Here is an 8,556-nt window from a genome sequence, read left to right as displayed (position 1 = left end):
TTTACGTTACGATCTCCAAGATGTTTTAACTCTATAATAATTATGGTCATGATCATGATCAAGGGACAGTAGATCTGATGGCAGTGACTACAAAATAGAATAAAAAATACAGCCAGTTGGTAAGGTGCAAAAATTTTAATGTTCTCCTATGAATGTAGAACTTACACTGAAATTGCTACAATTCCAATGTCATTTAAAAGGCGCTGCAATGTCTGCAATAGAATTTAATAGCGATAAATATTCCCGTCGCGGCTTCCACGAATTAATCGCATGTGCACCGCGCATTACCGCCAGACCGCAAATTACGACGCAATCTCCTACGAATCTACGGCATTTCCATCACATTCAAAATGTTTTTTTTTTTATTTTCACACCAATTTATTTTAAATTGAATTCTGGCTTTGGTAAACGACTGAGTAATGCTGTTTTTTTAGTTGTAAGTGGCTAAATATAAATAAGGTTTTTGAACAAAAAAAAAACATAAAGAAAATAAATTTAAGGAATTAACCGCATGGCATATTCGTCACTTTAAAAATTCTGATTTTTTCCTGTCGCGGCTTCCACGAATTAATCGCATGTGCACCGCGCATTAGCGCCAGGCCGCAAATTACGACGCAATCTCCTACGAATCTACGGCATTTCCATCACATTCAAAATTGTTTTTTTTATTCTCACACCAATTTATTTTAAATTGAATTCTGGCTTTGGTAAACGACTGAGTAATGATGATTTTTTTAAGTTTAGGTGGCTAAATATAAATAAGGTTTTTGAACAAAAGTCAAAAAAGATTCCGTTACTCTGTTACGTGAGTACATACATACATACATACAACCCAAGCTAATAAAAGCGTGTTAAAAACACAAGGAAAATAAATTTAAGGAATTAACCGCATGTACGCCGCACATAAGCGCTCCATAGCTAGTACAACATAATCTTTTACGAATGTGCGTCATATTCGTCACTTCAAAAATGTGATTTTTTCCTGTCGCGGCTTCCACGAATTAATCGCATGTGCACTGCGCATTAGCGCCCGGCCGCAAATTACGACGCAATCTCCCACGAATCTACGGCATTTCCGTCACTTTAAAAATTGTGTTTTTATTTTCATACCAATTTATTTTAAATTGAATTCTGGATTTGGTTAACGAATGAGAAACGGATTTTGACTATGACTGTAAAGTGATTCTTTGAAAAAAAATAACTTAAGTTAACTGAATAAAAACAGAATTTATTTCTCATATTTATGTACGAGGTACATTCAGTTTCATCTATTCACTTTAGTTTTTGACTTTTGATCTATATTCTGTCTACAGAAGCACTGATACAACTTATCATACTTTTAGATTTAACGGTATACAAATTATATTTTACGGTAATAATATAATTAAAACCATATTAGTAAATACAATATACTTACCGTTTTAATTAATTAACCCATTAATTTAAAACCCATAGCAATTTACTGCAAGTATTTATCTAATTAACGTCCTGCCCAATTACGTAATCCGATTTGGGTGGATCCTAAAAGGATTGAACAATACGCATTAACTCTTTGTTATGGGAAGTTTAATGTGTAGTCAATTTATTTGCTAATACTAAAAATTGTGCCGAAAATATTTCAATATTTTATATTAACTCTTATATTATAGTCACGTCAAGGCGCTGGATTGATATGTAATGATATAGCTACACTTATAATGAAATATAATAAAATATTACATTTTATGATCTCAAACCTAGTAAATAAAATGATTTCATAGGCACAGTTAGATTTAATATTTTTTTTATTAAAGTAGCAAAAGTAATTCAATAGATGTTATTGCCGTTCATGAACAAGAGGGATTCGTGAGTTACTGTCGCTCATGACGGTCTCCGCCGTACCACACTCTTCATATCCAAACAGAGCAAAGCTTATACAGAGAGGCGCTATACTAAAATCGATACTTGTAAAATATTATAAAAACTCGACTGTTAATAATAAACTTATAAGGGATGAAATATAGGCTACGTCACTCCCACAGTCTAACGACATCTCTTATGTTGATCTGTAAATGCCGTTTGGGCTGTAAAATGGGCCAAAAATGAGATGTATAGGTATACGCTCGAAAAATATTACTCTCCTAGTAATTTCATATGTAACATAATATAAAACTCAGAAATAAAATTCCATAAAAAACGACGAATATATTCTTATATAAAATCCTACCCTTTTGTTTCAACATTTTGAGCCGTAATTATCTTTTAACTCAGTAAGCAAAACAAAAATACAACTTAAGTATGACTAAGCTAACAAAAAAGACTCACAAAGGTCCTGAAACAAAAACTGTAACAGCAAGCGTAGCGATTATCCCTTTTATAATGGATAACTTGCTTAGCACAAAAATGATATTAAGGGAACAAACATTTTATAAATGGTGGGCTGCCATTCACGGCTCTACTACGTTTGTTCTTCCTTTATGAATATGAAATTATCATTCAAATGGTACGTTTTGTTAAAATTTCGCAACAATAACAACATTTTTTTGTAACCCTAAGTATCTGTCTTTTTAGGATTTGCTTGTCTTTTATATCTATCAAATAAGTATGTAGGTTGCCTGTAATAAGAGTTCATGGTCATCTATAGAATGCTAGCAAAACCGGGGATTGTCGATGTGACACGCCCTCTTCGATTTTCAAAAATCGATGACACATGTGTTATTATCCCCAAGCACTATATTAAAACACTTTACCACCTTTAAAAACGAAAAGCTGTGCATACATAAACTGGGCGGTATACTACCATCTTCCAAACAAAATAGGTACACATCATGTTAGTACTATAAAGACCAATTCAAATTTATCATGTAAGCGTAAAAAATATCGCGGAATAAATTAATTAATTTACAGAAAAACAATTAATTTGTAGAAATTTAATGATTATATTAATTATGAGTTAAGTTTCCAGTCCGAAATGAATATTAAAATTACGATATAAGTAGATTAAATATAAATAACGCCTTTCCAAGAATTGTAATAACTGCGATATCGCTTTAAAATATTTCTCCAATAATTTCGTACACACCATTAAATATGTTTTATCGCCAACATTATTGCCTATGAAAACTATCGCTTACTTCCGAATCATTTGGTCGATCGAAGGAAATTGCTTTGAAATATGACACCTGTTTGGTGTAAGTCGAACTGGCATGAAAAGGACGTATAATGGATTGGAATTTACGAATAAAGCGTTTAACTTCGGGGACTTTCGTGTTGCTAAGGGCTCGTATAACCGGGAATAGAACTCAAGCAAATATAACATAACACTTAACTTTTAAAAGTATTATAATTGACTAAAAAAGATCCGTCTTATCGCAATTAATAACGCTTTTACACTTGTATTTTTGACATACATAAATACGAATACACAAACACCACGACACAGAATAGATATCTAAATTAATCATTAAATATACGTCTAGTCGAGTTTCGAACGTACCTTGTGCACTAGTGTCAGCTACTTTTGATTCTCGATTCTAAGACTAAATACGAAAAATACATTGTAACATTAATTATGCAGTATATATCACTGCGTTGGGAATTTTTACCTCTGTTGCTTGATTGCTGCGTTTACCTTTGAAAAAGCAGCTTAAATGTCGATCTAAAAGTTACGTAAAGACGTTATTGCCTCTGATGTTAATATAACTACATATTTCGAATGTTAATATAACTACTATTTTAAGTTCATATATAAAATACTTTCTGATTGTCATTGAATCATTTTATATACTCAGTACCTATGCCTTATTTTATTAATAAATAAATAAATAATATAATGTATACAGAAGCTATCAAATCTTTTACACACGTATTTTACATCGTATGTAAACACGAAGTTCGTAATAAAATTTAATACAACATTACGATTTACGTGGAAACTTTTCCTATACTTTAATCTAAATCCGGTGTAAACAGAAAGTTTCCGCGTCAAAGTATCGTAAAACGTTACCATGTACGGAGACAGGATTATGAAATTTATGTTACATTTTAAAATGATGTACGCTGTGAAGTATAAAGTTTAAAGTTTTGGTACATGCACCACAAACTTCGGAATAATTAAACAGTGACACATATAAAGCGGTGAGGAGAGATTACGTCCATGTAATCAAAATCGTGCTAAATATGTTAAAAATTCATAACTGATAATTTTCGCAACACATTTATTTGCAAGCTTTTTACTTATAAAATTTGTTCTCTGTAAAAAGTGTATATCTATGTTCAATTGATAGAGCCCTGTGACAACTACAGGGATTGAAACCGGAGACTAAGTAATAGGGTTCCTTTGAGTACGAACCCCTGAAATAATATGAATACGCAAAATGTTAGCGTTAGTTCGTACAATTTTCTATCAACAATATGCCTAAGGTTTATTCTATAACTCATATCATAACGTTCAAAACACATGCTTGGCAGAATTCCAGATTAAGTTAGGAACTAGAAAAACAAAGGAAATAAATCTTCATAGTTCCGGTATTTGCTAGATAAACTAAAAGTTGGCAACAAGATTACTTGGGGAAAATAATTTAATGATCAGAACTTGTTTGGTCTTGTAATAATAACAAATAATAAAATATGATAAGTCCATTGTTTGCTTGTATGATTTATTTATTTATTATTGTAGGTGAAATTACTATAATAATAGCAATCGTAGCCTAGAAGTATGAAATTCAGAATCGATGTTGAGGTACCAATTCCATGCATTACCAACTTTGATGATTCATGATGATGAATGATGATGAAAATTATATGCGTAGTAAGATTGATTATCATTTAATATAACGATGAAGGTATATTACTAGGAAAGATATTCGCCTTAAAAATACAACAAATACAAATTGTCAAAGATGTGTGAAATCTACTAATGTGCAATTGGTCAGCGCGGTATTATGACTGAAACCCATCACCCATCAAACTAAAATGACCAGCCGTGGGACAGTAACGAGAATGTATATTAACTATACATACAAAATGAAATATTATTTAATTACAACTTATCAGCATTTAAGTTCAAAATACGCCATAAAATTATGTATAAAGGTCGTTATGGATTTCCAATTTTTGAGGATTAGCTGTAGCTTAGGCGACAATTACCTAAGCTTTATTTAAAACTTCAAGCTGACTCCAAGTTTATTTATTTATACAGTGGATTCCGGCCCATATTGGAATAGAAGGTAATGAGAAGGTTGTTTTGCTAGCTAAAATAGCTATATTTAAAATTAAAATTTAATTTTACACCCTCTTTTCAAAATTACCTGATATCTTTAAAATATGACATTCGTAGTATGTGGACTGCTTTGGTTGTGCCATATAATTAACCTATGGATCAATAATTTCAATAAACTCAATAGATACATTGTTATACATAGTATTAAAATTGTTTCTACTTTTGTATAATTGACTAACAAATGCAAAATTAAATAATATATTTCTTATCCTCACTATATTAAAAAATCATCTCAAAGCGTAATGCTATGCTACGTACATGCTATGCACGTATCCTCAAATATACGTACGGATCCAACGTAACATTTGAATTCACTTCAGTCATTTCTACAGCTTTACTTTCATATTAGCCGACCGCAGCACGGATTTATTTTCTTCGACTTAATTTTATTTTTCTTGCCCGGTCTCTGCTTAAAGACGTTGAAATTCATTGTTATCCGCAGCACCTTTTAATTAAAGTCACTGAGGGCCGCCTGCAGCTACGCTCACGTATTTCAAATAGCAAAATTAACTCAAGTCTTTATTTCCTCTAGAATGCCGTGTGAGTCTACTTCTTGTGTTATTAAGCATTTCAATTTCTGTGCAAGATTTTAGTTTTAAGAAAAGTAAGTTCAAAGATTCGTAATGAAAAATATAATTACAATGTTTATGTTCAAATATAAGTATAGTGGGTTACCAAATTACTTAAGTATAATTTAGGCATGAGTGCATACAGAAGAAAATTGAAATATGGTTTAATAGGACGCGAATGCACTGCTTAACTAACACTATTCTTTAAGATGATGGTATTTTATACCCAGCGATATGAAGTAATGCGCTTCATCCTTGTCAAGTTAAAATAAAATTAAAACAACTTTTTTACACAATGTTGTTCCTAATTCCTGGTAATACAAATTAGATAATAGAAAATGTGGCTTATTAAAATTTCTTATTTAATTTTACGAGTTCCTTTGTTATCAAATCCTAATTAGGCAGATATGAAAATCTAATTAATGTTCCATAACAAGGTAACCCTATGAGCTGGTAAACATCCCCTCATATCAACATATGCTACAATCAGGAAAATCAATACCCGCTAACAATGTTTACTGGTAGTCATAGTGAGAGGGGACGCTTGTTTCGCTATTGGCTTAACGGCATCTGTTTTTATATGCCATGGTTACTTTGCTACGTCTCCAAAAGCGTGCGAGACAATATTCACAATTTTACACAGTGCTACAATAAAATTAAACTATGAATCAAGAGGCTAAGAAATTAGCTACAAGTTTATATGGAAGAGTGAACGCACCAGCCGCCGAGAGATGCCGAGTAAACTTTTGCACAGACTTGGAGAAATCAGTTTTAATGAGCAACTTCGAGAGGCGTGGGTGGCACCAAGTTGGACCAGATGATGAATGGAACTTCTATTGGGCGTCCACTCAAACTTGTCGAAACCTATTCAGCGTCGAAAGCGGATATCGGATGAACGACAATCAAATGATAAATCACTTTCCGAACCACTACGAGCTGTCGAGAAAAGACTTGCTTGTGAAAAATATTAAACGATATAGAAAGGAATTGGAGCGAGATGGAAATCCACTCGCTGAGAAAGCAGAGGTCATTCTCCACGGAGGTCAAGTCGTCACACGGTACGTACATCTTGATTTCGTGCCTGTCACCTTCGTTCTACCCGCTGACTACAATATGTTCGTGGAGGAATACCGCAAGTCCCCTCAGAGTACCTGGATAATGAAACCCTGCGGAAAATCTCAAGGTACCGGAATTTTCCTTATAAATAAGCTCTCCAAGCTTAAGAAGTGGTCTCGAGAGGCGAAGGCTCCATTCCATCCGCAGCTAAGTAAAGAAAGTTACGTCATATCTCGTTACATCGACAATCCTTTATTAATTGGCGGGAAGAAATTTGATCTCAGATTATACGTATTAGTGACGTCCTTCCGGCCACTCAAGGCTTATCTGTTCCAACTTGGCTTCTGTAGGTTTTGTACGGTGAAGTATGATACCAGTGTCACGGAGCTCGACAATATGTACGTGCATCTGACTAATGTGAGTGTACAGAAGCATGGTGGTGATTACAACAGTATTCATGGCGGAAAAATGAGCGTTCAGAATTTGCGTTTGTATTTGGAAGGCGCAAGGGGAAGAGCGGTGACGGAAAAGCTTTTTGCCGCTATGCAGTGGCTCATTGTGCACTCGCTGAAAGCAGTCTCGTCTGTAATGGCAAACGACAGACACTGCTTCGAATGCTACGGGTACGATATAATAATAGACAACCAACTGAAGCCCTGGTTAGTTGAAGTGAACGCTTCGCCGTCTCTGACTTCCACGACTGTTAATGACAGAATCTTGAAATATAAACTCATTGATAATATTTTGTCTGTTGTTTTGCCGCCCGAAGGAACGCCAGATGTGCGTTGGAATAAACAGCCTGCCCCGGAGGCTTTGGGTAATTTTGATTTGCTAATTGACGAAGAGCTTTTAGAGAAAGATGAACAAACAACACCGGTTGGTCGGTCCACCAAAAATAAAAGGCAATGAATACCTAAATACGTTTGAGCCGTGTTTTTAACTAATATTGTCGGAAAAATCAAATAGGTAGGAATTATTATTATGATTGTAATTAATAATAAATAATTAATATAGACATTATTATATTGTTATTGTCATCATCATCGGCCCTTTTCGGAGAAGAGTTTAGTCAGTTGTCAGTAGTTGTCATTTTTTTATTAAGTTCTCAGTATAAAATGTCTAAGGGTTTTAGAAAAAGGTTTTTATTAATAACTTTCATCCTTATTATTAAATTTTATTTGCATATAAAAGACTAAGTTTTCTCATGAATAAGAGGGAACAATTTTATTTATAAACACTTATCAGCAGTATATTGTTCGGAGTGCATCAAAGAACGATGCGGTTAAGGCTTCTACGAGTATTTTGCATATTAATGTTTGCCGTCGTGGAAAAATAACGCGCCAGCCTTTTTATATGCTAATGGCCAGTAAAAAGCCCACAGGCTAATGGTTAAACTTTGTTACTCAAAACTTTAGGACATATTCAAAAGTTTTTATATTTTAAAATTCGAATAAGGTGATGTGTTAAGAAAATGTCACTCATGTTAGCCAGAGAGAATTAGATTCCAAACTTTATAAAAAGGTATCTACGAGTATTAAACAAAGATTAGATATATATTCTAGGTCTCGACGATATAGTCTTATATCTGATACGTCAAATAAATGTATTTTTCTAAATCTGAAATATATCACAAAAAGACCTTAAATGTTTTTCGTATTTTATCCTAATTTT

At 33.3% G+C, this 8,556-nt stretch overlaps 1 pseudogene; it reads left to right on the top strand.

Moving 5' to 3' along the window:
• The first annotated feature begins 6,492 nt into the window (after positions 1-6,492).
• On the top strand, positions 6,493-7,810 carry LOC140744007 (polyglutamylase complex subunit TTLL1 pseudogene; annotated as a pseudogene).
• The last annotated feature ends 746 nt before the right edge of the window (positions 7,811-8,556 follow it).

The sequence above is a fragment of the Epargyreus clarus genome, unplaced genomic scaffold (genome assembly GCF_041222505.1).
Source record: "Epargyreus clarus isolate Ecla_fem2 unplaced genomic scaffold, WU_Ecla_fem_2.2 ptg000008l, whole genome shotgun sequence".
NCBI lineage: Eukaryota > Metazoa > Arthropoda > Insecta > Lepidoptera > Hesperiidae > Epargyreus > Epargyreus clarus.
The sequence above is the reverse complement of the archived record's forward strand: the minus strand, read 5'-3'. Positions and strand labels throughout refer to the sequence as shown.